We start from the raw sequence: 7,861 nt of genomic DNA, 5'->3' as shown, positions 1-7,861 counted from the left end.
CACGCCGCCCGCGGAACGCTCCCAGGGGGGGCCGCGGCGGCCGCGCCCCAGGCCAGCGCACACGCACGCAGGCCGCCCGCCGGCTCGGGACCGGGAGCGGGCAGAGGGCCACTCGCAGCGGGCGAGGGGGAAGGGGGGACGGGGCCCCTCAACCCCCGGCTGCGCGAACAGAGCCCCACCGCCACCGCGCGCACACACGCGGCAGGCACCAGCGGCCCACACGGTGGCCCCACGTGCGCCAGAGGGCCCGGCCAGGCCCAGCGGGAACCCTCCCCCGACTCGAAGGGGGGGAGGCGTGGGCCGCGGTAGGCACCAAGAGCAGGCGCTCGGCCCCCACCCGCGGGGGGCCGGCGGACCCCCGCCCTCCCAGACGGCGGGAAGGGGGGGACTCTCGCCTACACACACCACCGACGGTAGCGTAGCGCACAAGGCAGGGGGCGGCCAATGGGGGAATCCGGTACCCCACACGAGGCACGCCCTTCACGGATCGCTAGAGAAACGTTCCTCACTGAGGGTGGGCGGCACCCGACCCAGCCCCTCTCCCAACCGGCCGCCGAGACAACGAGGGGGATCTGCGGTATGGGCAAGCACAAGGCTTCTTGAGCGTTCGCGGCCGGGGACACCCAAAGCCCCATCGCCTCGGGGACCGGACCGGCCCCAGCTCGGCGTCCCGCCACAATCGCTCGAACGCCCGGGCAACGTCTCCTTTCCCCACCGGAGGTGGGGAAGAGCGCCCGGGCGCCCGCTCGCCTAACACTCCCCACGCCACTCGGCACTGGGGACGACAACGCAACCCGCTCCCCCCCGGAGAGGGAACGCGCAACGCTGCCGAGCTTACCGCCTCGATCCCCCGAGCGAAGCAACAACGCTCTTCCTTTCGGGCACTCGCCTCAGAAGCCCCCGCAGACGGGGCGAGACCGACAGCGAGGCGGCGGCCGGCCGCGGCAGCGGCACCGGGATCGGGAACAGCACACACCGGCTCAGCCTCAGGCACCTCAGGAAACGACCCGGAGCGCCCCAGGAGCACCGAAGCAGAGGCGCACCGTCGCGCCAAAGCAGCACGGCGGCAGCCCTCCCCGGCGCGGGGAGGGCCACACACGGCCCTTGGCCGCCCAGAGCGGGCGGCGAGCGAGAAGCACCCGCTACGTCAAAGGACCCCGGGAGCGAGGTCGAGGCCGGATTCCGCACCCCCGCCCTTCCCCGCACCGCGAACGGGCGGGGAGGCAAGGCGAGGGACCCGCAGGCAGGACGAGAAGAGCTGGCCCATTCACCATGAATGTCCGTCCCTCGCCTGGCGCGGCTTTGGTCCAGCCCAGGAGAGCGCAGAGTCACCACATCGATCAGCAGAGTGGGCGGGAGAGACCCAGGGAGCAGGGGGAGACCCGGCGAGGACCGCTTCTAAGAGGAGCCTGCTACGGCCTCACCGGCCCCACACCCCAGGGAGAGCGGCCGACGACACGGAACGGGGAACGCCTGACACGCGCGACTCAGAGCCATGGAAACGAGCGTCGTCACACCGCCCCCGGTGCCCGCAGCGAGGAGCGCACGGGCGGTAAAGGACCACCCGCCACCTCCCCCGCCGCCCCCCGGCGCCAGAAGACCGGCCGGCCGGAGGTGGCACCACCACCGCGAGGGCACTCCAGGTGCGCCAAAGAGCCGTCGCACGCAGGCCCAGGCAAGCAGCTCCAGAGGGAACGGGTCCGGGCCACCCCATCAGCCCAGAGCCCGGCACGCACCCGGAGGCCCAAGCTCCCTCCCTCTGGCGGCACGCGCCAGAGGACAACGTGTCAGCACCTACCCGATGGCAGAAAACGGCCAACTCGGGCCAAAACAATCGCGACCGGGGCAACGGGGAACAGTTCACTCAGCACTGCCGCCTTCCCTGAAGAGAGTCGCGGTCAGCACACCGCGAGATCGAGCCCATCACCGAGCTCCAGAGCCCCTAGGGACAACTGGTCGACCCTCGTGGACGAAGGCGAAAACAAGAGACGGGGACCACCATCTCCAACGAGCAGGACCGGGGGGCGGCCGGGGAACACGCTAAGGCGACCCACCACCGAAGGACGCCGGGCATAGCCATCAGGACAAGCCCCGGGCAGCGGGCCCCCAAAGAGGGAATGCGGCAAGGCCGGCCAAGCACACCCCTCTGGCCCGCCCGGCGCAGCCCCGCGGCCCCGCGGCCAAAACCCGTGAGAGAGAGAGGGAGAGGGAGAGGCAGCGGGAGAAAAATAACACAGGAGTCCCGGCGACCGACCCAGACGGGGCCAAGCGAAGCCCGTGGCGGCGAAGGAACCGCTCAGACTGCCACCCGAGGCGCCCGCGGCCCGGACCGAGCAGGGAGAGAAGACAACCGACACACACACAAAGCCTGCCGGTCCAGTATACCGCCAACGGGCCACAACGGCCCAGCCCAGCGCGACCGAGACAGTTCCGCTGGCGCCGCCCAACTCCTGGATCTCTGTCTCGGCCACCGCCACCGAATATCACGCCTTGGCGACTTCCGAGGATCAGACGCTCCCATAAAAGCGGCCACCAGGTGGAGCTCGACAACCGTCAACCAAATCAGGCGGAAGGGACGCGGAACCTCGGGCGGCGTCAGCGGGATCCGCTCCGCAGGGGTCGTAGAGAGTCACCCGGACACATCCCACCAGCCGGGGCGCCCCGCCAGGGCCCCCCACAGCGGCGGGCGCGAGACGCAGGCAGATCGGCCCAGCACCCCTAGAGAATCCGGCCGGGGACACGGGCGGTGTGGGACTTCAAAACCGAAACCACCACGGTGAAGCCACTATCAGACGGGCAGATTGCTAGGCCACGGTCGGATCCATCCACAGAATGGAGGAATTGACAGAAACGTGTAAAAACCCGTTGAAATCGGTTGCTTGGGAATTTGATCTGCTGGTCTTTGGGCTTGGTGTTTCCGCCTGTTTCTGTACCCAAAAAAAAAAAAAAAACCGGAAGATGAACAGCCTCTGAGAATCCTCCCTCCTCTGTCTGTGTCTGTGGTTCAGTGCCAGAGGGCCGGCCTAGCACATAGGAGGCACTGGGTTTGAGCCTTAGCGCGGCATACAAAAAGGAACACAGTCAAGAGAAGGCGTGCTGTCCACCTACAACTACTCTAAAAAAGAAAAAAGAAAAAGAAAGAATACTGACCATAACAGGAAAAAGGATTCTTCCTTGTGGAGTTCTATTTTGTCTGGCCACATTTTATATACATATATAAACATTTTTTTTTTTTTTATTTTTTTAAGAGAGAGTGAGAGAGAATTTTAATATTTACTTTTTAGTTTTCGGTGGACACAACATCTTCGTTTGTATGGGGCGCTGAGGACCGAACCCGGGCCGCACGCAACCAGGCGAGTGCGCTGCCACTTGAGCCACATCCCCAGCCCCTTTTTTAACTTTTACTTATTTTTCTTTTTTAAAGACAAAAGAAGGAGAGGGAGGGAGGGAGAGAGAGAGAGAGAGAGAGAGAGAGAGAGAGAGAGAGAGAGAATTTTTTAATGTTTGTTTTTCAGTATTCAGTGGGCACAACATCTTTATTTTATTTTATGTGGTGCTGAGTATCGAACCCAGCGCCCCGCGCATGCCAGGGGAGCGCGTTACCACTTGAGCCTCATCCCCAGCCCATTAATTCTTATCTGTATTTGTGTTTTTATTTACCAATTTTTTTTTTTTCATCTTGTGAAAACAGATCAACTTTAATTTCAGCACCTGAAGCTATCCAAGGGTATGCTCTATAAAGGTCATGGGACTGTTGTACACATTCAATAAAGTGACAACTCTGCCATACCACTTAGTATCTCACAATCAGGAACATACTTTTGAATTGCTTAAACAGAATCCACAGAATTAAAACAAAATCAGAAGCCATCCACAGTTATACTAATTGTCAATTACAAGTTTTACAATTAATACTTGATATAACAGTCAATATATAGCAGGGGATATTGAAATGATTTCAGAGTCTCATCCAGTTGTATTCGATTGGGAAGGTTTCTTGAATGGGGATAAAACTGGCCAAAGATAGATACAACCAGGATCAGACCAGCAAGTAAAAGTCCTACCACAGTTTCTGTGGTTTCCACTTTTTTTTTCTTTGTCAGTTAAAAGTGAACAGTGAGAATTAAATACTTATCTTTACATATACACAAGGTATGCTGTGAAGCATACTTGCTTACAAACATATAAAAATACTTGTTAAATAGTTCAATAAGAAAATAATGCACAAAAGTACATAGCAAAAACATTAACCATCTGTGACTCTGGAAAGCTCAATTCCGTGTTTTATATGACAGCAAACAAAAACAACTTTAGTTTTTTTGGAATGCCTTAAACCTGAAATACTTGAAAAGGAAGACAGACAGAAATCATTCATTCTTATCCTTAGCATGGCTGTGAAAGAGTTAAATTAAGAAACCAAGTACACATTGAGATGCCCAAGTCCAGAATGAGTCCAAATATTTGGCCACATAGAACACTATCATCTTCAAGAGGAGGAGTCATCACAGGCTTGATAAGCAGTTTTTTTTTTTTTTTTTTTAAACAGAGAATTTTTTAATATTTATGTTTTAGCTTTCGGCGGACACAACATCTTTGTATGTGGTGCTGAGGATGGAACCCGGGCCGCACGCATGCCAGGCGAGCGCGCTACCACTTGAGCCACATCCCCAGCCCCGAGAAGCAGGTTTTAATCCATAAATACAATAGGTATTTTGGTATTTTGGCCACTGGGAAAGAAAAGCTGTAGTATCAAGAAAGGTCTGATATGTCTCAATTTTGTAAACTCCGTTCAGTGTATTTAAGGTTATGTAAGGTTGACATCAAAATCTTTAAAGATAGGCAAAAAATTCATATTAAAAAAAAAACCCTCCTGTGGATGTTAGAATAACAGTAGGTAATATGATTCCAGAAGTTAAAAATTATTTCACAACCTAAAACTTCAGCTTAGCAAACAGCTTAGGTTGCACAACTGATTCATCCCTATTAAGATGTAAGCCCTTAAAAGAAGAATATGTCTGTATATGTAGACATGTATTTAGAAAGAATCAGATCATCTTTGAAGCAGCCTTAGTGTTTCCTTTAAATTGGTCTGGAAAGGATTAGCCGGCTTCTTGGTCTAAGGCTAACACGGTGATCATTTGTCTAAGGCTAGAAAGGTACCAACATGAGGTAAACCATCAGGAGAGGAGGAGGAGATGAGGGCTTTTCCTGGGAGTTGGTAGCTAAAATTCAAGGGATTCTTAGAAAATGACACAATGGCAGCCTTTCTTGTCTTTTTCTTTCCGAGTTGGTTCCGGTGAAGGAGGACATTCTTGCTCTTGAAATTTCCTTATAACCCGGACAAGTTCATGAAAGGCTTGATCTACATTCATCCTCATCTTTGCTGATGCCTCCATGTATGTTACTTTAAGTTGCCATGCTAACTGCTGTCCTTCCTCCTGTGTAACCTGTCTTTCATGATCCAGGTCTGCTTTATTACCAATTAAAATCATTGGAAACTCATCACGATCCTTTACTCTGAGAATCTGTCTCTGAAACGTATAGATTTCTTCAAAACTGCGGAGCCCAGCCGGGCCGTGCCGCGCCGAGCCGCGCCGAGCCTCCGCCGCCCGCCCTAGGCCCGGCTTCGGGGACGTGTGCGGACGGGCGGGGGTCCCGAGCGCCGGGAGCTGCCAGGAAGGACTCTGGGCGCGGCAGCAAGCCCCGGGGCTGACTTGGTGCCGCCCGAGGCGCAGAGAAGCCGACTGAGCGCAGGGGTCAGGGGCTGTAGCGGCCGGGGACTGGCTCCTCTGAGCTTCTCCGCAGCGCCTGCGGAACGCAGCCTCCACCGCCGCTACAAATGGCCGTCTATTTACCTATCTGTTTACCTGAGTTTTTTGTTGTTTTTTGAGCATTTTCTTAAACCGCAAGTCATTTTCCATTGGGTCACAGAGCCAAATTTTACGTTTAGGCACTTGGTAATAAGAAGCTATAACAGGGCTCTAAGAGCGGTTGCCTTGGCTAAAAAGCGTGGGCCCTTGTCCCAGAGCGAAACAACAACAACAACGGGGGGGGGGGGGGGGGGGGACAAAAAGCCAAAAAAAAAAAAAAAAAAAAAAGAATCAAACAAATAATCCAATCAATCCATGGGCCAAGGACCTGAACAGATACTTCTCAGAAGTGGATTAAGACGCTCCTATAAAAGCGGCCACCAGGGGGAGCTCGAAAACCGTCAACAAAATCAGGCGGAAGGGACGCGGAACCTCGGTCGGTGTCAGCGAGATCCGCTTAGCAGGGGTCGTAGAAAGTCACCTGGACACGTCCCGCCAGCTGCCCACCCCACCCCCACCCCCACCCCCCCCCCACCCCGCGCCAGGGTCCCCCGCAGCAGCAGGAGGCGCCGGCAGTCTGCCCAGCACCCCTAGAGAATCCGGCGGTGTGGGACTTCAAAACCGAAACCACCACGGTGAAGCCACAATTAGTCAGGCCGACTGACTGATAGGCCACGGTTGGATCCATCCAGACTATGTAGGAATTGACGGAAACATGTAAAAATCAGTTTGAAATCGGTTGCTTGGGAATTTGATCTGCTTGTCTTTGGGCTTTGTGTTTCCTGCTTTTTCAGTACAAAAAAAAAATTGGAAGATGACCAGCCTCTGAGAATCCTTTCTTGTCTAGGGGCTGTCTGTGTCTTTGGGTCAGTGGCAGAGGACCGGCCTAGCACAGAGTTTGAGACTTAGCACGCCATACAAAAAGGAACAAATCGAAAGAAGGTGTGCTGTCCACCGACAACGTACTACGAAACAGAAAAAAAAAAAAAAAAAAAAGAATACTAATCATAATAGGAAAAAGGATTCTTCCTTGTGGAGTTCTATTTTGTCTGTTTGGCCATTTTATCTTTTTATTTCTTTCTTTTTTTTTTTTTTTTTGTTGTTGTATTTTTATTTTTATTGATCTATCAATATCACGGAGCCAAATTTTACATTTAGGCACTTGGTAATAAGAAGCTGTAACAGGGCTCTAAGTGAGGCTGCCTTGGCTAAAAAGCATGGTCTGTTGCCCTAGACTGAAACACCACATGCTCTGGGATAAATCAAGCTGGAGAAAGCTTGCCATCTCTACCTTCATTTTTATCTGTGTGCACATATTACGCACTGTTTCATCTAAGAAGTAGCAGTGCAACCAATATCTATCAGCCCTAAATGGACCCAACCCCTGCCCTCCCCAGCCACACAGGAGAGACCACAGTCTGAGCAAGAGCACTTCATGGTGTTGTCAGTCTGGTGTTGTGGCTCAATGGTACAGCACTTACCAAGTACGTATGAGGCACAGGGTTCAATCCCAGCACCACATTAAAATCATCATCATCACCTAAATAAACAAAATAAACATATGTATATATTTATCTGTTTATTTATTGGAGGAGGCCTGTAACCAGGGATTGAACTCAGTGGCACTCACTGACTGCGGAGCCACATCCCCTAGCCCTACCTATCTAGTATGTTACTTAGAGACAGGGTCTCACTGAGTTGCTTAGTGTCTCACTTTTGCTGAGGGTGGCTTTAAACTCTCGATCCTCCTGCCTCGGCTGTGTGTGTGTGTGTGTGTGTGTGTGTGTGTGTGTGTGTGAGAGAGAGAGAGAGAGAGAGAGAGAGAGAGAGAGAGAGAGAGAAGCGTGTCCGGGATGACAGGCATAGGCCACTGTACCCAGTCACTTATTTATTTTATTTTCAGTATGACTTCAAGGTACACACAAGACAATCACTGCCAGGCGTAGGAGGAACATAGCACATTGATAAACAGTCAGATGTTTGAGGAAGCATTCAACAATCTTAAGGTAGTGTGCAAGTCTTTCAATAACCTCAAAATACCTACATGAGGG

The sequence above is a fragment of the Marmota flaviventris genome, chromosome 2, assembly GCF_047511675.1.
Source record: "Marmota flaviventris isolate mMarFla1 chromosome 2, mMarFla1.hap1, whole genome shotgun sequence".
Taxonomy (NCBI): domain Eukaryota; kingdom Metazoa; phylum Chordata; class Mammalia; order Rodentia; family Sciuridae; genus Marmota; species Marmota flaviventris.
This window is presented reverse-complemented; position numbering follows the sequence as displayed.